This window comes from Sciurus vulgaris (genome assembly GCF_902686455.1).
Source record: "Sciurus vulgaris genome assembly, chromosome: 2".
NCBI lineage: Eukaryota > Metazoa > Chordata > Mammalia > Rodentia > Sciuridae > Sciurus > Sciurus vulgaris.
In genome coordinates, this window is record NC_136462.1 from 177,830,904 (window position 1) to 177,855,193 (window position 24,290).

Below are 24,290 nucleotides of genomic sequence, written 5' to 3' on the forward strand. Positions count from 1 at the left end.
CTCACTCAAGGTCACCCAATGCAAAAACGGCTGGGATCTAGATTCGAGGTGGGATTTCTGGAAGCTGAAGTGTGAGCTGTGTCTATGGTGGCACCTCGAGGTTCCTGAGGCTGGGGGACTTTTCAAGGAGGCCACCATGTCTCCAGCATGACCAGCAGGTCAGTGGCGTTGGGTGCTTAAGGACATTCCTCATGCTTAGAGGCACGAAGGTCTAAGACAGACGTCCTCCTGGGCAGCACCCCTGGGAGTACTGGGTGGTCCCCAGTGGTGGGGGCACCCTGGGCATACAGCAGGAGGGCAGCAGGGGTGCCCAGATCCTGCCATGGGTCTCGCATCCTGCCTCTGCGGTGTTCAAATCTCCCTTTTGTTCCCATCGGTGACAACCCTGTTTTTAAGGATTTGAGCCTCTGACCAAATGTCATTTTCCATGTAAACGTGCAGGGCTTTTGTTTCATTTTTGAGGGTTTTTTGGTGTTTCCTTTTCCCTTGCTGGAGATGGGTCTCGCTGGGTCGCCTGGCACTTTGAATCCTCCTGCCTCAGTCTCCCGCGCAGCTGGATCGCCCCCACCTGGCTTGTTTTCCATCTTTAGTTGGACTTTATTTTTGGAGAAGTTTTAGGTTCACAGAAAAATGGCACAGAAATTGCAGGGCGTTCCCCCAAACCTTCTTCTCCCCAGTACAGGATTCCTCCTGCTGTGGACATCTCGCCTGAGTGAGGCCACCGACTCCAGTGGACGAGCCGGCCCTGCTGAGCCATCATTAACTCAAGTCCGTAGCTCACAGCGGGTTTCCTCCAGCACCACGGGTCGTACCAATGCGTGACATCCCGTATCTACCATTACAGTCAGACCAGAGTGTCGCTGCCCCAAACACGCCTGTGCGCCCCTCACCCTCCCCTCGCTCCCTGCTCCTGAGCGTGGCAGCCACTGAGCTTCTTATCACCTTGAGCATTGCCTCCTCCAGCGTAATGTGTCTCGGCTTGGTTCTCACACACAGTCACTCTGCCAGGACGGGCCTCTGCATAAGTGGACGCCATGGTCCATTCCGGTCGCTGTGAGAAACTACCCAGACAAGGTGGCTGGTACACCACAGACTGTATTCTCACGGATCTGGAGGCCGGAAGTCCCCACGGGAGGAGCTGGCCATTTGGTGTTTGGGGAGAGCCGGCTTCTCGATTCCCAGGTGGCCTCACGTGGTGGAAGGGACAGGGAGCTCTCTGGGGCCCATTGATGAGGGCTCCGCCCTCGTCACCAACCACCTAATACCAGGGGATTCCTTTTTGACACTGGATTTGGGGGAGACAGGAACATCCGGTGGACAGCAGGTGGGGACAGACGGAGGCTTGCATTTGGTTCAGGACTTTACTCAGAATTGTCCCCGTTGGTGGCAGGCGTGGGGCCGTGGTGCTGGGGTTGCCAAGGCGGCACTCCAGCTCCGGCCTGCAGCTTCGCGGTGGCTCCAGAGCCAGGCCCTCCCAACTATTCGGTGATGTTTTTTACATCTGTGCCAGAACACTTACATATTAATTTATTCTAAATTACTTCCACTTCCTTTTCTTTTAAATTACAACCAAGATGTTGTTTATGTTGAAAGCAATGTGTGTCAGTGGGTTATGTTATTCATGAATTTCATTTTAGAAAAGCAAAGAAGCATTACTGCTACGATTACAGGAAGCGCTGGGTCTGTGGGGTTTCAACCCACAGTCAGACTGCGTGGCAGTCACAATGCCTGCGGCTCAAAAGACACAGTGAATGGCTTGCGTGCAGGAGTCGAGGCCACGTGGACTCAGACATCAAAGACAGCCGAAGGGAAGGAAGAAACTGGGGGGAAAGAGGAAGGGGGAGGAAGTCTCTGATGCGATCTATTCGCTCGCCAGCATGAGGCCACACGCGCCTGTCACCAAGCTACGTGCTGGGCATAGCCAGTGTGTGTCAGGCTGGAGAGAGGACAAGCTTTGAGCCACACTGCCTGGGCTCAGAGCCCAGCTCTCTAGTCACTAGCTGTGCAAACTTCAGTAAGCCGCTAAACATCTCTGAACCTTCGCGTGTCTTCCTCGTCACTTCCAGCCCTGTGAATGAAAGCCATTTTTCTGAACACTCCAGAGACGCCCCTTCTCCTCTCTGGCTGAAACTCACTGGGGAAGGGGGGTGGGGGGGCTGTAGCAGCCCGAGAGCATTTCCACGGGCTCCCACTCCACGGCCACCCACCTACCACTTTGGTACCGAAATCCTCTACCCTGCCTTCTGACCGCGGATGAACCACCTGCGCTGCTCTGAGGTCGACCTCCCACAACGCGCATCCCAGAGTCCGTCCTCTCCCCCAGGGACTCATTCTAGCCACTCTCTTCTCTCTCTTTTGTGCAATCAATTTCTTAATTTACTGAATCATTCTCAGCAGCATAAAAATGCACTAATTTTCTTAATTCAGAAAACTTCTCTTGGGCCAGGCGCAGTGGCGCACTCTGTAATCCCAGCAACTCAGGAGGCTGAGGCCGGAGGATTGCGAGTTCAAAGCCAGCCTCAGCAACCAGCAAGACCCTGTCTCTAAATAAAAATTAAAAAGGGCTGGGAATGGGACTCAGTGGTTAAGCACCCCTGGGTTCAATCCCTGATACAAGAAAAAAAACAAAACACCAAAAAACAAAACTTCTCTTGGTCTCACTTTGCTATCCATGTGCCAAACCACCCTCAGTCCCACAACAAAACTCCTCAAAAACTTCTCTGGGACTCACTGCCTCATTGACTCTACTCCCACCCTTTCCATTCTTCGTAGACTTGGCTTTGATAGCATGTCATTCACAGAAAAGTTATGAAATGGTACAAAGAACACTCAAATACCCACCACCCAGATTTTACTACCTTTGATTTATCCTTCCTCCCTGAACTTGAACTTCTACAGTAAGTGGCCAATATAATTCCCTCTTATCCTTAAAAACCAGTGGGTATTTCCTAAAATCAAGGGCATTCCCTTATAGTAACCCAAATCAGGAAGTTTTATACTGATGCAAAACCATTATCTGATCTATAGACCCTATTCAGATTTCACTAGCTATCCCATTAACATCTTTCATAGCAAGTGGAGATGATTTTTTACTGGTCCATGGCCTTGCATTATTTGTAGCTCTTTAGTTTCCTTAATAGAACTATACCTTATTCTTTGTATTTCATAAGTTTAACATATCTATATCTGTGTGCATGCTTGTGTGTGTGTGTGTGTGTGTGTGTGTGTGTGTGTGTGTTGGTACTGAGGATTGAAACCAGGGGTGCTTAACCATTGAGCTACATCCCCAGCCCTTTTAAAAAATTTTTATTTTGAGACAGGGTCTCAATAAGTTGCTGAGGTTGGCCTCAAACTTGTGATTCTCCTGCCTCAGCCTCCTGAGTCACTGGGATTACAGACATGCACCACCCTGCCCAGTGAGCTCAATATTTTTCAAAAGTGCCGGCCAGTGATTTTGCAGAAACGCCCCCCACTTACGGTGTGTCTAATGCTTCCTCATGAGTCACTTACACATTTTCGGCAGAAACACCACTGAAGTGATGGCAAGTGCCTCTTAGCGCCTCATCCCAGGGGACATGCAATGTTGATTTGCCCCATTATTAATGGCGTCCACTAAGGCCACTTGGGTGATGTGTCTGCTGGGCTTCTCCACCGTTTTAACCCTGTAATGGGTAAGTGCCTTGTGGAGAGATGCTTTAAGACTGCAAATGTCCTGTCCTGTTTCTCATCAAACTTTAATCCACTTCTACAGCATCCATTAGTGATTCTTTTCTGAAATGGTTAGTACCTTAGTGGTTGCCAAGTGGCAATTTTATAACCTCTATTCCTCTATATTTTTTATTTTACTTTCTACTCTTTAAAAGAGTTTTTCCTTCCTTCCATGCTTTTTCATTTTGTCTGCCTTCACTTTTTTTTTTTTTTTTTTTTTTTGCAGTACTGGCGATTGAAGCCAGGGGCGCTCTACCACTGAGCCACATCCTCAGCCCTTTTTATGTTTTTTATTTGGAGACAGGGTCTTGGTAAGTGGCTGAAGCTGGCCTCAAACTTGGGATCCTCCTGCCTCAGCCTCCTGAGTCACTGGAATGACAGATGCGTGTATGCCCCCACCCCCGTTTCTTACTCTCTTAATTCCACTGTAATTAAGTTTTGCTTCCCCTAGTCTGCCTACACTCTTTTCTGCCCAGGTGACAGTGCCCCGTACTTTGCTACATCAATCCTCCGTTCTCATCTTCCCCAACCTTTCAGCAGCTCCTTGTGTGACTTCCTCTGCTGGGTTCCAGGAGCCTCTCTGGCTGCTCCTTCCCAGGTGCCCTTGCTGGAGCCTTGTCTCCTGATGGCGCTGCCCCAGGGCTCCACCAGTCCTAGTGGATTAGTACCCCACACTTACAACTTCATTTAACTTTTAGCTCCTGTCTCCAAATACAGCCACATGGAGGGTTAGAACTGCAGCATATGATTCAGTATATAACAACTTCCAAAGTCACATCTCTGGCCAGGGCCTCTCTCCTAGGCTGAGTCATACACCTAACATCTGTCCAGGGCTGGACCTGGAAGTTTGACAGTCACCTCAAATTCAACAGTCCCAGGTAGAATGGCTCATTCCCTCTCCCCCACTTGCCCGCCCCTCCGAAATGGTCTCTTCCTAGAGTTCCCACCACTTATTGGCAAATCCCTTCTTCCAGTTCCTCAGGCAAAAGCCTTTGGAGTAATCTTCAATTCTTTGCTTCTTTCAGATGCCGTATGCCCCGCTGTCAGCAAATCCTCATGGCTTTACTTCCAAAATGACCCAAGAGTCAAACTTTGGTTAAAACCATCATCATCCCTTGTCTGGATTATGGCTGTAGCCTCTTTCCTGGTCTCCCTGCTTCTGCCCTCGTCCCCATTCCATTTATTCTACCCTTAGTTCCTGGATAGAGCTTGTAAAAATGCAAAAAAAAAAAAAAAAAAAAAAAGTAAATAAATAAAAGGGGGGGCCTACCCTCCCTCTGGTCAGAATCCTCCCAGCCCCCATCTTTCCATCTCATTCAGGGCAGAAGCCTGAAACTTTACAGTGGCCACAGGCTGTGTATGATCCAGCTCCTTAGGAGTCTCAGGACATTGCCTTCCTCTTCTTGCTCCTCAGTTTAGCTATCTTCTCTTTAACCCCGTCAGGCATGGCCCACTTCCGGATGACCCTGTCTTTGCCCGTCCTCTGTCCCCGCTGTCTGGAATAGGCTTCTCCCATACACCCCCACGGTTCCCTGCCTCATCGGGCCTTGCTCAAGCTTCTCCCTCCCAGTGAGGCTTCACCTCTAACCCCGGTGGGAAACTGCACCACAGCAGACGTACCCTCTTCACGTCCTCCATAACTCGTCACACCTGACATGAGATCCACGGGAACAGGGTCTTTGTTTGTTCCCAGTTGTACCCCCACTAATAACAACTCACAGCCTTTGCTGTGTGACAGAATATTTGTAAGGGATTTACTGTATTCATTCATTCAATCCTGACAAAGCACTAAGAGGTGAGACTCTCATTTAGTTATTGCTATAATCATGTTGCATATCCCCCCACAAAGCTCTGTTACTCGCAGAAGCAAATATTGATTTCTCCCCGTCTCACCTCCTGTCCTTCAGGTTTGGCTCTGCTGGAGGTGGCTCCGATTCAGGTATTTTCCTTGTGTCTTCTGTTCTTCCTATCTAATACTGGGGGGTTTAGATAGAAGTTACTGCTTTCTTAAATTGAGACAGAGCATTCTCTTCCTACTTGTTTAGTTTCTCTCCATTTAAAAGAGATGGAGCTCATGAAAAATTACAATTTATAATTTAATACAAACCACATACTGAAATAAAAAAAAGTACAAAACTATTCTCTCAGACTTGCCTACAGCGTCTTTGGTACTCCGATTCAAAAGATGTGATGCACCAAGGAGAATCCCTGCTTCGTGGCAGAAGAGGAAACTCCATGGAGAGCAATTGAAAACATGAGCAGCCTCTTAAGGCTAGGCTGCAACTTGGACATTATCACTTGCAGCTACATTCTGCTGGCCAAAGTGAATCACATGACCAAGCCTAATATCAATGGGCATGGAAGTAGCAAACACCCATGGTTAGGGGAGAGGGCAGACACCACTACAGCATCTGGTTTGCCTCCAGACATGTAATGCTATTTCTTTTCCTTCTTTCCTTCCTTTCTTTCTTTCATATTCTCTCTCCCTCTCTCTCTCTCTCTTTTCTCTCTGCATGTGGTGGGGATTGAACTCAGAGCCTCAAGAATGCTAGGCGGTGCTCTACGGCTAAGCAACATCCCCAACCCCACTTTCATATTTTTTAACAGATAAGGAAACTGAGGCTCAGAGAGGTCAAATAACTTACGCAAGTTTATACTGCTAAGTAAGTAACCGAGCTGGAATCCAATCAAACTGGGGTCTAATTTATAAACACCCTGTTCACCAGGCCAAAGGGTTTGGAACTTCTCTACAGGCAACATGATGCCACTGAAAACTCTTGGGCAAGAGAGGAACACCCTAGGAAGTAAACTTTCCTCCAGCAACAGTGCGCAGGGCCGACCGCAGAAAGGGGCGGGGCCTGAGGTCCGCACGGAACTTCAGGTCAACAGCGATAAGGGGTCGAGTTGGGTGGTGCCAAAAGAAAAAAAAGGAAAAACACATAAATAAAAGTAAAAAACAAATAGAAAAAGACAGAGATAAGGGACAAGTTGAAGAACATTTTTAAAACACTTTCATCTTTATGGAGTGTTGAAATAAAAACTCTTGTTTGCTATAAAAAATTCAAGCAGGAGGGGTTAGCGTTAGGGTTAGGGTTAGGTTTAGGGTTAGGGATAAGGAGGGTGGTAAGAATGGAGGAAGGAAGGACTGTATAGAGGGAAAAGAGGGGTGGGAGGGGTGGGGGGGGAGGGAAAAAACAACAGAATGAATCAAACAACATTGCCCTATGTAAATTTATGAGTTTTAATAAAAAAAAATTCAAGCAATGCAGACAGATGAGTTGAAAGTAAAAGTTCCCTCCTCTTCCCCCTCTTCAAAGATAAATTCCATTAACAGTTTGTGGTAAATCCTTCCTGAATCTTATCTAAGACTCTAGTACACATACACATCTACCCATTGCTTAATGTGTTTCAACCAACCAAACTACTGTCTTGACTCCTGCTTTTTATTATGCAACAGTATTTCAGAGTCAGCTTCCATGGCAGGACACAGTGCTGTCCTCCTTTTTCTTTCTTTTTTAGGTACTGGGGATTGAACTCCGGGGTGCTTAGCCACTGAGCCACATCCCCAGCCCTTTTTTGTATTTTATTTAAAGACAGAGTTTTGCTGAGTTGCTTAGCGCCTCATGTTTGCTGAGGCTGGCTTTGAACTTGCGATCCCCTGCCTTGGCCTCCTGAGCCACTGGGATTATAGGCATGCACCACTGTACCCGGCCCTTATTCTTTTTAATGGCTTTGTCACTTGCTAACTGTATGACCTTGGACAAGTCATTTAAACTCTCTTAGACTTGAGATGCTTCATCTTTAAAATGGGGATAAAAATGTACCAACTTGGGGCTGGGGTTGTGGCTCAGTGGCAGAGCGCTTGCCTTCATGTGTGAGACACTGGATTCGATTCTCAGCACCACATATAAATAAATGAATAAAAATAAAGGTCTATCAACATCAAAGAAAGTATTTTTAAAAATGTACCTACTTCGCATAGCTGTTGTGAGGATTAAATGTGTTAATGTGTTAAGGTATCTTATGCAGTGTCTGACATGTATTAAGTGCTCAAAAATATTAGCCCTTGTTGCTAGCTAATAGCTCCATATTTAGCTGTACCATAATTTGTGTAACCAGTTTCATACCTACGTTGACTTAATGTGATATAATGTTTATAAATATGACCACAACAATTTCATCCTTTCTGGTACATGTGACTCTGTGATATGACTTGGATGTTTTCCTCATCAAGAGATGAAATCTATTTCTAGTTTTCTTGAACCTGAGCTGGTCAGTGTCATGTGGCTGGTTTGATCAATAAAATGCTGCAAAAGTGACGCTAGAGCACTTCTAAGCCTACGTCTCAAGAGTCCTTGCTGCTTTGGGCCTCTTCCTTTCAGAGGCCATCATGTGAGGAAGCTCAGGCTAGCTTACAGAAGAAACCACGTGGAGAACCAAGCCGCTGTAGCCAAAAGCCCCAGCCAATTGCCAGACACATACATGAGGCCACACAGGACAGGTCAGGTTACTGACCTGCTAGCTAACTGCAAATACAGGAGCAACCCTCCTCAAGACATGTAGAAGAGAAAAGAGCTGTTCTCTGCAAATGCACACAAACACAAATAAATGGTTGTCATTGGAAGCCACTTTGTGGGGTGACCTGTTAAACAGCAAAAGCAAGCTGATACACTTAGGTTGTTAGTGCAGTGAATGAGACTCGAATGGCCTAGGTAGGAATGCAGGCTCCATCTCTGCTATGTGACCATGGGCATGGCCTGTAACACTGCTAAACTCGTTTCCTCGTTGGTATAGTGGGATGCTTTTGGTTCCTATCTCATCTAATTGCTCTGAGGATTAAGTGAGATAAAAATTCAGTGGGTGGTACCGGGAAAGGCCTCCTAACATCTTATCTAATGCTGCTGCTGGTGTTGAAGGAAGACTAACCTGAAGGGTCAGGGAGAGTATTAAGGGTATTAAATCTACGAGGTGGACACGGGACTAAGAGCCTTTTGGGCCATAAACCTATGCCAGAATAGCCTGGAAAGTGGCAGGAGTTGGGCATCAACTATGTCCTACTTGAGTATGAAGGAATGTACATGTATGCCCAGGTGAGGTCTCTGAATGAGGTCATGGGTTAAGTCAGAACTAGGGAGAAAAATGGATGCTGCAAGGGAACCTGAGATCATTGGAAAGAGATGAGGGTTAAGCAGAGGATGACTTCACTCAGATGAAAGCCCAGATTTCTGACCATGACCTGAATACCCCGGCCACCTCCCTTTCATATGCCCCATCCTTCTTCTCCTTACTTCTAGTGCTTCGGTCACCATGGCCCCCTTCAAACTTAGCAAACTCTTTCCTACCTTGTGACCTTTGAACTTACTATTCCCTTCCCCCAGGAGCTTCTGAGCCACTCAAGCAAGAGTACTCTATTTCAGAATGATTTATCTGTTTCCTTCACAGAACTTTCAGCTATCTGAAGCTTTTAGTCTGTTTCACAGCTACTTACCTTCTTTCTTCCTTGCACTTATTGCTACATGAAATTACTCTGTTGATTCATTTGTTTACCTGGGCCCTGTTTGTTTCTCACTTTAGCAGAGGAACTCCACCAGTGAGGAACTGGTATCTGTCCTGCTCGTACCACATGTCTAGGGCCTAACACCTAGCACAGTGTCTGGCTTGTAGCAAGTAATTAATAACTGAGTTAAACAAACATGAATAAAAGTTGGGAAGAGGAAGCCATAGTCCAAGAGGTAAGAGGAAGGGCAGTCATTTCCTGGAAGAGGGTTTCACAGAGAACTTGGAATCACCTAGTATAAGATTTTCAGTCCACAGGAGGGAAAACTGAGACCTGGGAAAGAGGAATGGCTGGCTTGCAGGCACCCAGAGATCAATTTATAGAAACTGAGGCCTTTGGGATTAAATCCCACAGACCTGACTGGTAGATGAGGTCCAGAAAGTCATGGTCACCTCTCTGAGGTCATCATTGTAGGCTGCAAGCCACCGCCATTCCCACTCTGTCTCTCTGAGCTCAGAGGTGCCAGTCAGCTGAAAAACTGAAAGGATGGGTGGGGAGGGCAGAAAGGCCCACTGCTGGAACAGGCATTTATACCCTGAAGTAGCTGGGGATATGGCTCTTACAGAAATAACCCAGCCTCTTCGCCCTCCTTCCAGCCCTCACACTTCTGCCCTACCAAAGGTGAGGCTAACACTTGAATTCCTCTCAGCAACACTTACATGTATCAGCTTCCAGCAGGGCCTGCAGGGAACAGGGCGTCATGAGACCCATCCCTGTCCACTGGGAGCTCACAATCTGTTGGAGGAAGCAGACTAGGAACCTCAAGCTGCTGAGTGATAGTGCCTGGGTTTGGGGGACCTCACGAGAGAGATTCCTGGAGGAAAAGCCTCCCGAAATAGGTGAACACACAAAGGTTATCCAGTCCTTGAGGTAACAGCAACAAAAGTGCGAGTGAAAAGGATGGGAAGCAACACAGTCAAATTCCAGGAATTGTTTGCAGTTTCAGTGGGTGGAAGCATCAGGGATTTGAGAGGGGAGCCACTGAAGGTGACAAAAAGGAGGAGTTTGAGCAAATTGTGGCGGGCCTTGAATGTCAAGCAAGAGTCCAGCGTATAAGAGAATCACCGGAGATTTTTTAACCAAGGGGACCATGATCAGGTTTGCACAGTAGAAAATGCCGTGTCTGTTTTGGAGAGGTGGCCAGGGCCTGAAAGTGCGGGTGGGTTGGGGGAACAGATGGAAAGATAGAACACCCTATAGTATTCTGAATGGGCAGCTCTAGGTAGGATTCCTGTAGGAGGAATGAATTGAGCCTGGGTCTCTAGTAACTATCTTTACTTCCCGGCCTGCTGCGCCACGCCCATTCTGAGACCCAACTTTCGTTCACTCGTTTCAAACTCGAAGTTGGAGCAGAAAAAAAGCTCAGTTGGAACCCTAATCCTAGACGAGAGGTCCGAGCAGGAGAGACTTCAGCTCCCAGGATGCTTCGTTCTCCAGCTCTGCAGGTCGCGCAGGCTTCTTTTCCAAAAAGGAGGGGCGACTCGTAGGCTGGTGGGACTCGCCAGCTGGGCAAAGTGCAGGAAACGTGGGGACCGCCATCTTCACTGGGAACAGACCAATCGTACGCGTAGTGGGAAGTCCGTGCTCCTCTCTCTTGCCAGTTAGTACGGGTACTCAGATAAAGTGCGCTTAGTCATTGGAAGCCTCGTTATTATGATTTATACTGAGAATCCATTCCACTTTTCGCCTCAGTATGGGACCGCACCCCCGGGACACAATAGGACATCCCAGCATGGCCGCCCTCAGCCAGATTCCACTGAGGGCGGAGTCGGAAGCGGTCCCGCCCCGCCTCCTGGCAGGAGGGGGCTTCCGCTTCCGGCAGCGGAGGCTGCAGCCTCGCTCTGGTCCCTGCGGCTGGCGGCCGAGCCGTGTGTCTCCTCCTCCGCCGCCGCCATATTGTCTGTGTGAGGAGAGGGGAGAGCGGCCGCCGCCGCTGCCGCTTCCACCACAGGTACCACGGGAGCCGCCAAGCGAGGTCGTTGGGGGTTGGGGGTGGGCCCAGGATGGGGCAGCCGGGCGCGACCGCCTCCCACGCTCCCAGCAGACACCCGAGTAGCCCCGTCGCCTTCCCCTGCCCCCCTCCACACACACACACCAGCCGAGGCCCCTGCAGTCCGTAGGGGAGGCCCGGGGCCACCCCCAAGGGTGGAAAGCGAGGCTTAGGCGCAGAGGCCGACGTGAGGGTGGGAAACCGCTGTCGGACTCCGGTTTATTGCAAGAGAGAGGTGCTGGACTGGGCGGAGGCTAGGGGGCAACTTGGAGGTGGGGGTCGCGGGGGGAAGGGAGCTTGAGGGGTGGGGCCACGGGGGATGGTGGGGGAGGGTGCCGAGGGAGTGGTGCCTGCTGGGTAGGGTGGCGTGAAGCCACCCGGGCGAGGGGCAGCTGGAGTTAGGGCTTTCCTAGGGTCCCTCTGGGTGGGGCTGAGCTTCCCACCTGCAAACTGGGTGCGAGGTGGAGGGGACCCTGGACGGGTTGCTGGGGAGAAAGGGAGAAGGAGCCATGCAGTGGGGCAGAACGGGTGGAGTTGGGCTTAAGGGCTAATTGCCAGCCTGGGTGGAAAAGGAGAGGTATGTAAAATGAAGGGTTGGCCAAGAGTAGACCTGTGTTGGTGACCTTTTGAAAGAGTAGGACTTTTAAATTTTGTTTCTTGTTTATTGCAGGGTTGGAACATCTAGGCTAGGCAGGTGATGGGTGGAGCTTCTGTAGTTTGTTTTGGGGAAGCAAAGTCAGAGTCAGGGGAATTGCTTTGTGGCTTTTGCTTTTGTGGGAAGGGAAAGAGTTCTGAAAAGGAGGTGACAAGTTACTTAGGAAGACTTGATTACCTTTCAACTGCTATATTGTATGAGCAGGGGACCTGGGAGAGGGGAAATAAAAATAAAACTAGGAAGGGAAGATTTTTCCGAGAGCTGAAGACCTCATTCTTTGTAAGGAGTGGCAGTGTAGGCCAGTGCTTCAGAACTAGACTTCCTAGGTTCTCAGGTATCAGGGCCTCTGTAAGCCTCAGTTTTCCTGTCTATAAAATGTGGATGATACATCCTAGCTCAAATTTATAGCAAGGAGTAAATTAGATAATTTGTATCAAGTGCTTACTACAGTGCCTGGAAGGCAGTAAGTACTTAATAGATCTTACCCGGCCCTGTTATTAAAGGGTGTAGCTGGTATCTTTGGGGTTTCTCCTGTCCAGATAGTTTATTGTCAAAAATCTGACTTCAGAAATTATCTTTGTAGTTCCTGTGAATCAGTTGACTTAACTGAGTTGGTAGACTTGGGGTTTAAGTTCAGGATCAATACTAGTTCTTCTGCATATCCTTTTGAAAAGTTCACCTACTGAAGTCTTACCAGAGCAGGTTTCTCCTTCTATGACTTTGAGATAGTTGACTTTCATTTGTTAATGGAGAGGGTATATGACTTGAAGAAAGAAAATTGGATATTTACTTAGATTGGTTTTATCGTTTGGTTACAAAGTTAAGTTACCCCATGACAACTTTTCTTTAAAAGCAATAACAACAAAGCACACATGCCTAATTATGTTCTCTGTTGTGGAGAACAGGAAAAGCAGAGCACACATTTAAAGAGCAACATGTATTAATTTCTGAATTATGGGGGGACTGCCATACTGTTGGAGAATGAAACAGGTGGCAACTACTTTTGGGGGGTGGGGTACCAGGGATTGAACTCAGGGGCACTCAACCACTGAGCCACATCTTCAGCCCTATTTTGTATTTTATTTAGAGACAGGGTCTCACTGAGTTGCTCAGTGCCTCACTTTTGTTGTGACTGTGTTTGAACTCAAGATCCTCCTGCCTTGCCTCCCCAGCCGCTGGGATTACAGGCATGCACCACCGTGCCCAACAGCAGCTTCTTTTCCACAAGGTGCTTCTAGTTTTCCTGTTACCTTACACACACACACACTTCCAGGATAAGAGTTTGTTTTTATTATTTTTAAAATATCTTTGAACATAAATCTTTATGTCACATTTGCTTAAAAGGATGTCTCATTTTTTGCTGTGCAGAGGATCAAACCCTGGGCCTCATTCATGCTAGACAAATGCTTTACCTCTGAACCACTTCTCCAGCCCTGAGGTTTTCTTTAGAAAGTGAGTTTAAAGACTTAGATAGGGTTTGGGTTTGTAGTAGGTAGAATGATACCCCTATCCCACGTGATATGCATACTTTAATCCCCAGAATCTGTAAATACATTACATTACGTGGAAAAAGAAACATAGAAAATGTAACAGAGGTTAAGAATCTTAAAGTAGGGCTTGGCAATGGTGGCACACACCTGTGATACCAACTACTGACTAGCCTGAGGCAGGTGGATTGCTAGTGCAAAGTCACCCTGGGCAACTTTGTGAGGCCCTGTATCAAAATAAAAAAATGTGGGTTTGGGTCTGAGATTGTGACTCACTGATAGAGCACTTGCCTGGCATGTATGAACCCTAGGTGCATTCCCCAATACTGCAAAATGAGAATCTTAAAATCAGAAAATTATTCTGCATTTTCTGGGTAGGCTCTGCCTCATCACATGAGTCCTTTAAGGCTCAAAGAACTTCCTCCAGCTGGAATCAAATGAGCATGAGGGAAAACCAGAGATTTAAAGCATGAGAGGGACTCCATTTGCAATTGTTAAAAAGTCACATGGAAAGCATAAGAAGGAACGTGGGCAGCCTCTAGTAACAGCCAGTGAAGAAATAGAAACTTCAGCCCTACAACCATGGGAACTGAATTTGGCCAATACCTAATGAACTGTGAAGTGCATTCTTCCCCAGAGTTTCCAGCAAGGAATACAGCTTCACATGCACCTTGATTTTGGCCTCAGAACTCTTAAGCAGAAGATCTAGACAAGCCTACCAGTTTGCAACCTGCAGTATGTGAATTAATAACCTCGTAAGATTGTAAGTCATTACCTTCGTGGTAATTTGTTATAGTAGTGATAACACTAGTATAGATTTTGGTATTGGAAATGGGGTACTGTTACCTAAAAGTGAAGTTGACTGTGGGTGGAGTCTGGAAGAATTTTGAGGAGAATGGTAGAAAAGACCTAGAACAGATAGTTGGTAGTAATTTGAATGTTAATGACCCCTGGAAAGGGTTCAGATAGAAGTGAGGTACCTGTTATTGGAAACTGACAGAGTGGCAAATAAGCTTAGTAAAATTGTATCCTGTGGTTATGTGGAAGGCAGAAATTGTAAGTGGTAAACCTAGATATTGACTGAGAAGACTGACAAGTAGAATGTGGAAAGTGCAGACTAGTTTATTTGTGGATGTCTTCCTAAGGGAGCAATTCATGTAAAGCCCACTAGATTCTTGATAATTTTATGCTAGCAGAAACAATGCTGTCTTCAATCAAAAGATACAGAAATTAAGAAATTAAATAGAACTGTTAGACCCTCACAAATTCTGACAGGAAACAAGTGGAGAAAACTATTCACATACTTACACGTGAATGTGCTGCTTTTCATAAAAAAAGAAGGGTGACTCAGAGGTGGAACCAGGAGCCCAGAGGGGTGGAGCTAAAAGACTCAGGATTTTTCCCAGGCTATGAAATAGAATTAATTTTAAAATGACTTCACCAGTCATTTTTTCTTCTTCTTCTTCTTTTTTTTTTTTTTTAAAATATTTCTTTAGTTGTAGATGTACACAATACCTTTATTTTATTTATTTATTTTTATGTGGTACTTAGGATCAAGCCCAGTGCCTCACATGTGGGAGGAAATTGTGCTACCACTGAGCTACAACCCCTGCTCTGAATGACTGAATGTGTGGCTGGCTCTCTTTCCCTTTATATATTGTCATTTGAACTAGAATGCCTGTGAAGTTACCCTATATACCTGTCTCATTATAGTATATTGGGAGCAGATAACTTTTTTTAAAGATAATGCCCCAGGTGTTATACTTTATTATATGCACAATCTCCTATACCTGAGTTAAAGGATGAGATTTGGGACTTTTGAATTGGTAAGCTGTAAATGAGATTTTTGGACTTTGAGTTGATGCTGTAGTGGTATGAGACCTTTGGGAAACTTGAGATAAATGTGTTTTATATTTGGGAGGATTTGACTGGATGTCAGAGGGTAGATGGTGGTAGGAAGTACACTACGCCCAGCTCTCACCCCTATGTTTGTATTTAATCTCTGGAATCTGAACATGTTATGTGGCAGAAAGAACTTTACAGGGACTTTTAAGCTTAAGGATCATAAAATTGGAAGATATCTTGGATTTTCTCAGTGGGTCTAGTCTAATCACATGTGCTCTTAAAAGAGTCAGAGAAATGGACAGAAATTAAGAGATTTGAAACTGAGGAAGACTCAGCCTGCCATCATTGGAGGGGCTACATGAAAAATATACAAAATGTAGCAGTCTCTAGTAGCAAAGGTCAGACCTAGTTAACAGCAGCAAAGAAATGGTGACCTCAGTCCTACAACCGCAAGGAACTAAATTCAGCCAGCAACCTAAATGAGCAGGACAGCGTCCAATGATGAATACAGCTGGAATCAAAGTGAATAATACCTTGGTTTTGGTCTTGGAAAACCCTCAACAGAGGACCCACCTAACCTAAGCCCACCCAACTCTGGCTATAGAAACAGATAATAAATTTGTCTTGTTCATTTATAGTAATTTGTTACAGCAACAATCGAAAACTAATAACAGGACCAGGGATGGTGAGCATGCCTGTAATCCCAGTGATTCAGGAAGCCGAAGATAACAAATTGAAGGTCAGCCTCAGCAATTTGGCAAGACCCTGTTTCAAAAAGAGCTAGGGATGTTAACTCAGTGGTAGAGTGCCCCTGGTTTCAATCTCTGCTACCACAAAAAAAGAGGGGAGAGCTAATGCCAGGTTTTATGGAGTTTGTTTCAGAATCTTGCAACCCAAAACACTTCGGTCTAAAAGTCTTCACAGCTAGGTGTGGCAGCACATGCCTGGAATCCCAGCAACGCGTGAGGCCAAGGCGAGAATATCCCAAGTTTAACACTAGCCTCAGCAATTTAGCATAGCCCTGTCTCAAAATAAAAAATAAAGGGTGAGGGGGCTGGGAATGTGGCTTCGTGGTTAAATGCCCCTGAGTTCAGTCCCAGATACCACACACACACACACACACACACACACACAAGACTTCACAGAAAAATGGTGTTGAATAGAAGCCTCTTCCTTGATGTTTAAATATTCTATTACTGTCTTGAGATTCAGTTTGAAGGAGATAGATGACTAGATTGTCATCTAGATTCTAGAGCTCTGGCCATTTTGGTAGGATTTCTGTAAATTGGTGATTCTTCCATGTCTATTAAACTTAATGTATAAACAGCATAATTTCTTCCTTAGTTTTCTTATTTGGTTAAACGGTCAGTATATATGACTTAAAGATTTTTTCTTTTCTTTATATTTATTTACACACACACACACACTTTTTTTTTTTTTGGAGTGCTGGGAATTGAACCCAGGACCTTGTGCTTGACAGGCAAGCACTCTATGAACTAAACTATATCCCCAGCCCTAAAGATATTGTTTAAGAGGATATTGTTTAAGGGTGATATGTTTTTATGAATTAAAAACCAGTTATACATTGAACTATTTGTTGTATCTTCCACCCCCACCCCAACTTAATGTGGTAAGATCTTTTCTCCGTATCATTGTCCTTTGAGGTTAAAAGTCTGATTTAGGAAACATAACTACGAAATGGAGCTTCTAGATTTTTTTGTCCTATTTATTTTTTTAGTACTGGGGATTGAATGTGGGGATGCTTTACCACTGAGCAACATCCCCAGGACTTTTTGTTTTGAGTCAGGTGTTGCTGAGAGTCTTGCTAAATTGCTTAGGCTGGCCTTGAATTTGCTGTCTTCCCTCAGCCTGCTCAGTTGCTGGGTTTTCAGGCACACACCATTGTGCCTTGCTGAGTTTCTTTTAAGAAAGATCTTTTGTTTTTGTTCTTTAATAGTATCCTGTTGATTAAATTCATAAAATGTGGTCTAACTAGACTTTGGACAGAGCATGGGGGAAATGAGATTACAGGTGTGTGCTACCATACCTGGCTCACTTTTTAAAAACATTACCTAAGCCTGTTATTTTCTCTGCCTGTTTTTTCATAGGGTCATTGTAAGGATTAATGGAGATAATATATATATAGCACATTTAATATAGTACCTAACATAGTAAGTGCCTCCAAAATGTTAACTGTTTATTACATTTATGATAACTGTTTTGACAACTGTATGGCAACTTTTGCATAAATAGTACAATTTGTATGAGTTCAGAAACTGATGAAAACTGATATGATTTGCCATTGAGTGAGGTAAGGGCTTAGCATTTTCAGGTAATAATAAATAATGCTTATAATACTTGATTTAATGAGAAACTGGATTTGATCCTTGGTCTGTCACAATTTACTGGGTGACCTGGGCCAAGTTTGTTTCACAAGAATATTATTGTGTTCTTACATCTAAATTTCTCTGGGCTCCTAAGATGAATAATTTCAAAAGTAGCATATAATTTAGTTGTTTCTTAATAGAAATCTAGGCCAGCCAGCTTTTCAAATGAAGAAATTCCCCTAGGATTATTAAGGAAAAGTGGCTGCTGACATTGTAACAAAGGATATATTTGGGTTTAAAGACAATGGGTAGTTCTCTTGAAACTGTTTCCGTGTGCTTCAGAGTAGAATTCAGCAAACTTTGTTGTACACACACACACACACACACACACACACACGTAATATGTACATATATATCTTTTTTAAACAGGAATCAAGGATTGAGCCTTTTAAAAAGTTTAGGGTGAAAGACTTCATAGTATCACAAGGTAAAGCTAGGAGTGGCATTTTACTGGTTCCTACAAATTCTGTATCTTTCAGCTTTAGGCATAAAAAAACCTACTTAGCAACAGTTGCTATTGTGGGAAAGCGCTTTTTTTTTTTTTTTTTTTTACATTAGTGATGATAATGTTTTCTTAGAAAATTTTTTGTTATCTAAAATGAGAGTTTTGGATTTAAATACCAGGATAAAATTAATCTTTACAATTTTGTATGCTTCTCGTCTTCAATGCCTTTATATTGGCTGTTCTTTTTACACTTTCTGGTCTTAGGGGTTTTTTGACAGTTTTTTATTAGCTGAAACATTTTAGTTTGCTTGGAATAGTGAACACTTGGAATTTTTCTAAAGTTATGACGAATGGGCATTTCTCAGTTTAGCTATCTCTCTAATGTTCTGTAAATTTTAAGTAAACCACCCTGTTAAAAACAAATGGGTAAATTATTTTCTTTAAAAAATGGTACAAAATAACCATTGTTGGCTGTTGGATTTATAACCAGTCAAAAGATGTTCATTCAGCTTCTCCCAAATGCCTTCTACATATCTTGCAGGTAACTGTGCAAAGGATCTCCGGATTGTCCCTCCCCTCAAGCTCACACAGTTGACATTTTGTCAGATATATTATGCCACAACCTAGTAACATTCCAAGGTGTTGTCTCAATGAAAACTCCTATTTACTTTGTGTTTTAGCTATAAGCTATACTTTCTAAAACAGCTACAGAAATTAGGGGATGAGGGTGAGAATGAATTGCAAATTAACTGAGATAGCTGGTGGGTAGTAGAAGGCAGCAGGATAGTGGAAAGAAGCAAGAGTTGGGTGAAGATCACTTAACCTCCCTTAAGCCTGGATTTTCTCATCACTACCTCATTAACTTATTAACCTTGTTTCTTCATCTGTAAAATGGGGTTTAGTAGTTCCTATCTCAGGATTCTTATGAAGATTAATAATAAAAGCACCAGCTAATTATCATCTCAGATTACTGTGAGGATTAAAGGAGATAATTTATAAAATGCCTGACCTGACTGGTATTTTCTTTCCCTTCCCTGTCCTTGAAGACACTGTGTTTATTGCTGATGCTGCTGTTCTTTGCTCTTTATTTTCACTTTCTGCTGCCAAGCATTCTTAGTTTTGGGCTATATGGTCTGCACTAGCATTCTTAGTTTTAATGAGACTTTTGACTTGTACTTCCTGTTTCTGGTGAGGCCTGTCAGGTGGGTGAAGTACTGAATTGCTTCTTAGGGGTGGATCAGTATGTAATTCAAGGACCAGTGTAGCTTGCCTCATTTACTCAGGTACTATGTATATTGCCAGAGGGTTTACTAGTCTTGATGATTCTAAATAGAGAAGTTCCTGTCTCAAGCTCAGGAAGAGTCCTAGATTTGCTCACCTATAGATGTAGGGTCAGAAATTATTTTCAGTGGTACTTTAGTTGAGATTTGGGAATTGCCTGAGTATCATGTGATAGGGGTAGGTTTGCAGGAGAACTTCCTGCATTAACATCTTCTCTATGTCTTGCTCACTCAGATAATCCACTTTGTTTTGTTTTCTCTGGTTGTTGTTTTGGGTTTTGTGTGTGTGTGTGCATGGGTGATTAAACCCAGGGACTCTGCTAAGCATGTGCTCTACCATTGCACTACATTCCTAGCCTTGCTCTGTATTTTTAAGTTATAAACTTCTTGGAGCAGGAACTTACCTTTATTAGTACCTATAAAGTGTGTATTTATGATTATATTGAATAACTACAAATAACCATTTATACTGGAGATATTCTCCCATCCTTTTTAAAAAAATAAAAATAGACTTTATTGCCTGGCATTTAAAATAGTAAGTATTCAAAAATGCATTTTTTCTTTTTTTTTATTTAACTTTTTAATTTCTTCTAATTAGTTATACATGACAGAAAAATGTGTTTTTCTACATAATTTATTGTGAGATTATCACTGTCAAATCAAATATTTTCATCATTTGCTTATGTTCATCTGTGTCTGACCAGTTCATTTCTCCTTCCAAAATGTTGCTTGTCACACTTATGGCAGTGAATCTTCAGAAACTGCAGCTGAGGACTTTGGCATTTATTTGTAGCTACCTATATGCTCTTGTTACATGTAGTTGTGATCCTAGTAATTTTTGCACAACCTATCTGTATGACAGTTTTTGGAATACTTTTACCAGGATGATCATCATACATCTTAAAAATGCATAGAATTTGTTGCACCTTAAAGAACTCAACACCAAGGCCCATAGATCTTCCACCCAGCTAGCATTCTTTCCCCTGTCCACCTTGGCAGTCACACAGAAAAAAGCTTTTCCATCTTTTATTTTATACATTTGTGACTTGGTGACCAGCCTATTCAGATAAGAGAATAAATGAAGAACCTTGATTGGTGAAACTTGCCTCATCCCCTGCTCCTTGCCTTCAGTTTAAAGCAACTCATTATAGTATTTTGGGTAGTTTGTTAATAAATCACTTTACAAAATTAAGGAAATAGTGTTGAATTTACTAGAAAGAACTTGTTTAGGTCTTGAGAATTCAAAATAGATCTAGGTTTAAAAAAAAAAAAGATTTAGACCTAGGTTCAAATGTGTCATTCATCAGTTAGTGATCCTGTGATTTGGGGCAGGTTTTTTTAACTTCTAAACTTTTACTTCTAAAATGGAAGTGTGCATGTCATATCATACTTGTTTTAAAAGTCATTCATATGGTAGCAGTAATTATTATAGACATAAAGCTGGATTTAGCTTTAGATTACTCTAGGTCTCAAAGTTTTCTATCTTTTGGCTCCATTGGTTTAGGCCAGTGGAATAGTTTCCCTTTTTTTTTTTTTTAATTTTTTTTAGTTGTTGATAGACCTTTATTTTATTCATTTATTTATACGTGGTGCTGAGAATCAAACCCAGTGTTTCACACATGATAAGCAAGTGCTCTACCACTGAGCCACAACCCCAGCCCTGGAATAGTTTCATATTGTGACTTTATTTTGCTTGTGTTGCCTAATCAAAAGGTACAGTATAAGATGATGATTTCTCTGCCTATCATTTACTGTGTATTGTAGAAGATAACACTAACTTCAGATTTTAGGATAGAACTACGTTACTCCAAATCAAACTGCTTGGTAATACCTCACTTCATTGGAAAACCTTCCATTGTTGCTATGTCATCCCTGTAACATTGATACTTTTTCTGACTTAAAAGTAGAGAAATGGGGGCTGGGAATATAGCTCAGTTGGTATGCACACGACCCTGGGTTCAATCCCTAGCACCACCAAAAAAAAAAAAAAAAAAAGTAGTGAAATCAAATTCACACAGGGCCCAGACACTGATGTATTTTATTTTGCCGTACCTCTTGGTTTATGTTAGAAACACTGTATGTATTGGCCTTTAAAATAAGAATTTGGTATACTTCATAGGTAGGAATAAAAACAGAAGCCCCAAAGCCCCAGTGGTATGAAGGATCATTATCTCCTAAAAGTTGAATATCCTGCAGGTTCACATAAGCAGATATGTCATAAATTCAGGTATTATTATAGATATATTCCAAATTTCAAAGACCCTTAATAGGACGGGGGAGGGGGTGGAACAGCTTATTCTCTTGGCTTTGAACAGATTGTTTTCTTAATTCATTGTGCACCTGCAGTCTTGGAATTTGAAGGTCAAAGAGTCAGGAAACTGTCAGGGAGTAGTTAACCTCTGGAGCTATATATATATTTTTTCCCAATTTATAAATCAAAGCAAAACTTTACTATTTACATGGTATTAGTTTGATAGGTGAGGGAAAGTGCTCTTGGCCATGATTACCAATAATAGCATTAAACATCTCACCTTAAATTAAGACAGGAAAAGACCAGCCTTAGCAATTTATAGAGGCCTTAAGCAATGTAGTGAGACCCTGTCTCAAACAAAAAATAAAAAGGGCTGGGGATGTGGCTCAGTGGTAAAGTGCCTCTGGGTTAAATTCCCAGTACCCCCCAATAAAATGAAACAAGGGTTGGGGATTCAGCTCAGTGATAAGAGTGCTTGACTGATATGCATGAGGACCTGGGTTCAGTGCTCAGTACCACAAAAAAATTACATGGAAGTGGGAAAACTTCATTTAATCTTATATGTACTTTTACCATTATCCTGTTTACTTTTGATTTACTCTTACAAGCTGCGGGGAGGTCTACTTTGTGATTGTTGTTTTGTGCTGGTGACCTTCCAGAGCCTGTTAATAGGGTTTCTGGACTATTCTTGGAAGTGTACAAGGTGATTGCATATCTGTTGAAATAAATGGGATTATGAAATAGTGTTCTCAGCCTCTTCTGCATGGGTTTTGTCTGTTCAGGTCAGGATCTCCACAAGTTATATAAATCAGAATTTCTCAATCACTGTACTTATAAGGGAGTTTGAAATGAAATGGGATGCTGGTCCTTTCAGACCTGTTCATTCGTGTGGGGTACAGTGTATCCACTTGCTCTTAGATCCACATAGTCTTAATCAGTGTGCCATATAAAGAGTATTTTTTTTTTTTTTTTCTTTGTATCATGACTTTTTAAAAAGGCTGAAAGCACTGATTTAGAATGTTCAGTAACTGGGTGTCTTAACAGTTTTTAAGATTCAAGGGATCACTAATCTGAATCTTGGCTTCGGGTTTAGAAGAGACCATTTTCAGGTATCTCTAATGAAATAGTTCTCTTTTCACGTATGATTCCAAGGATGTTTTTAAGACTAAATGTTTTAAAGTTGGATACTTGTGAAGAAATTCATCTGTGCGTTGTTGTTTTGCTGTGTGAGTGTTTGAACCCAGGGCTGCTCTACCCACTGAGTTACACCCAGCCCTTTTTATTGTTCATTTTGAGACAGGATCTCACTAAATTGCCCATGCTGGCCTCAGCCTTCCAGATTACTGGAATTACAGGCATGTGTCACCATGGCCAGTTTAAGTTCTTATTTTCTTAAGCAAGTAAGAGGCAAATTTGTTAGCTTCTGTAAAACTTGTCCTCAACTGACTCTGAATGCCACTGTATCTCTCCTGAAGCTGACATTTTGTTAATCATTCATCAAGTTTGGGTCTAGCACTGGAATATAACTTGAAGCCTACGCCTCATTGTCTTTTCTTCCTTTGGAAAGAATGAGATGTACTTAGTTTTAGCGACTTAATTTTAAAATATTTTATGTAGATAATCAAGCTAACCTTTTCAAATGGATCTTTTACAATGTTAAAAATGTACATTTCCTGCAAGGGAGTGTAGCTTAGCACATGATTAGCATGTGCAAGGCCCTGGGTTTAATCCCTAGCACCACACAAATACAAATACTCATATATATGTGTGTTTCCTGTTTGTCTAAGTGGATAATTCATTTTTTTTAATGGTTTACAGATTCCTCTAAGCTTCTAATAAATTTTCTTCAAAAAATGTACATGCACATGCTGCTTTGTGTACATTTTCAGGGAGTTTATGACCTCTGATCTCATTGATGAACTTCATTTTCAGTACCATAATTTGTAGTCCAAACATTACATTAAATTCATTACTTTTAAATTTATGAATGAAATTTATTTATAAATTAATATATAAATATATTGTTTATATACTTTTATATATTTACTATGTAATTTACATATTTATAAATTTATCTATTTAGCATAGAGCAAAGATTGATAGCTTAAGTACCTTCAGAAATCAGACCAGTAAGATAAATGAATAGAGTTGTCTAGGGTTTACTAACATCTCCAGTGGGTGAGTTTTAAAAGAGCCCATTGTTAGGGACTGGGGTTGTGGTTCAGTGGTAGAGATTTGCCTAGCACGAGTGAAGCATTGGGTTCAATCCTCAGCACCACATAAAAATAAATACATAAAATAAAAGGTATTATGTCCATCTACAACTATATATATGCCTGATTTTTGTCAGTGCAGGAGTGAAGAACTCATTGTTACTAGACAGGTAGACCTACCTACCTTCCACCTTTTCTCTTTCTTTTGAGAAACTAAAAAATTAACTGAAACTGTTTCTCTTTAAAATACTTATGAAAAATTTTAATATATAGTTCAACTTAACAGCTGATTTATTTGTTAAAAACATTACGAAAAACTTTTACGCACATATTCAATAGCAACATTATTCATCATGGCCAAAAAGTGGAAACCATCAGCTGATTAATGGATAATCAAAATGTGATTTATCCATATAGTGGATTCAGCCATAAAAAGGAATGAACCACTGATAAAATGAAAGAGGCCAGACAC

The 24,290-nt window shown here is 42.8% G+C and overlaps 1 protein-coding gene across 2 annotated transcripts in view; it reads left to right on the top strand.

The window, feature by feature from the left end:
- Positions 1-11,082: 11,082 nt before the first annotated feature.
- The window catches only part of CSNK2A1 (casein kinase 2 alpha 1), a 54,431-nt gene continuing 41,223 nt past the window's right edge, over positions 11,083-24,290 (top strand). For both annotated transcript variants that reach the window (XM_079128307.1, XM_079128308.1), the window contains exon 1: positions 11,083-11,216. The gene's annotated coding sequence lies outside the window, so the exon portion shown is untranslated. The remainder of the gene's footprint in view (positions 11,217-24,290) is intronic.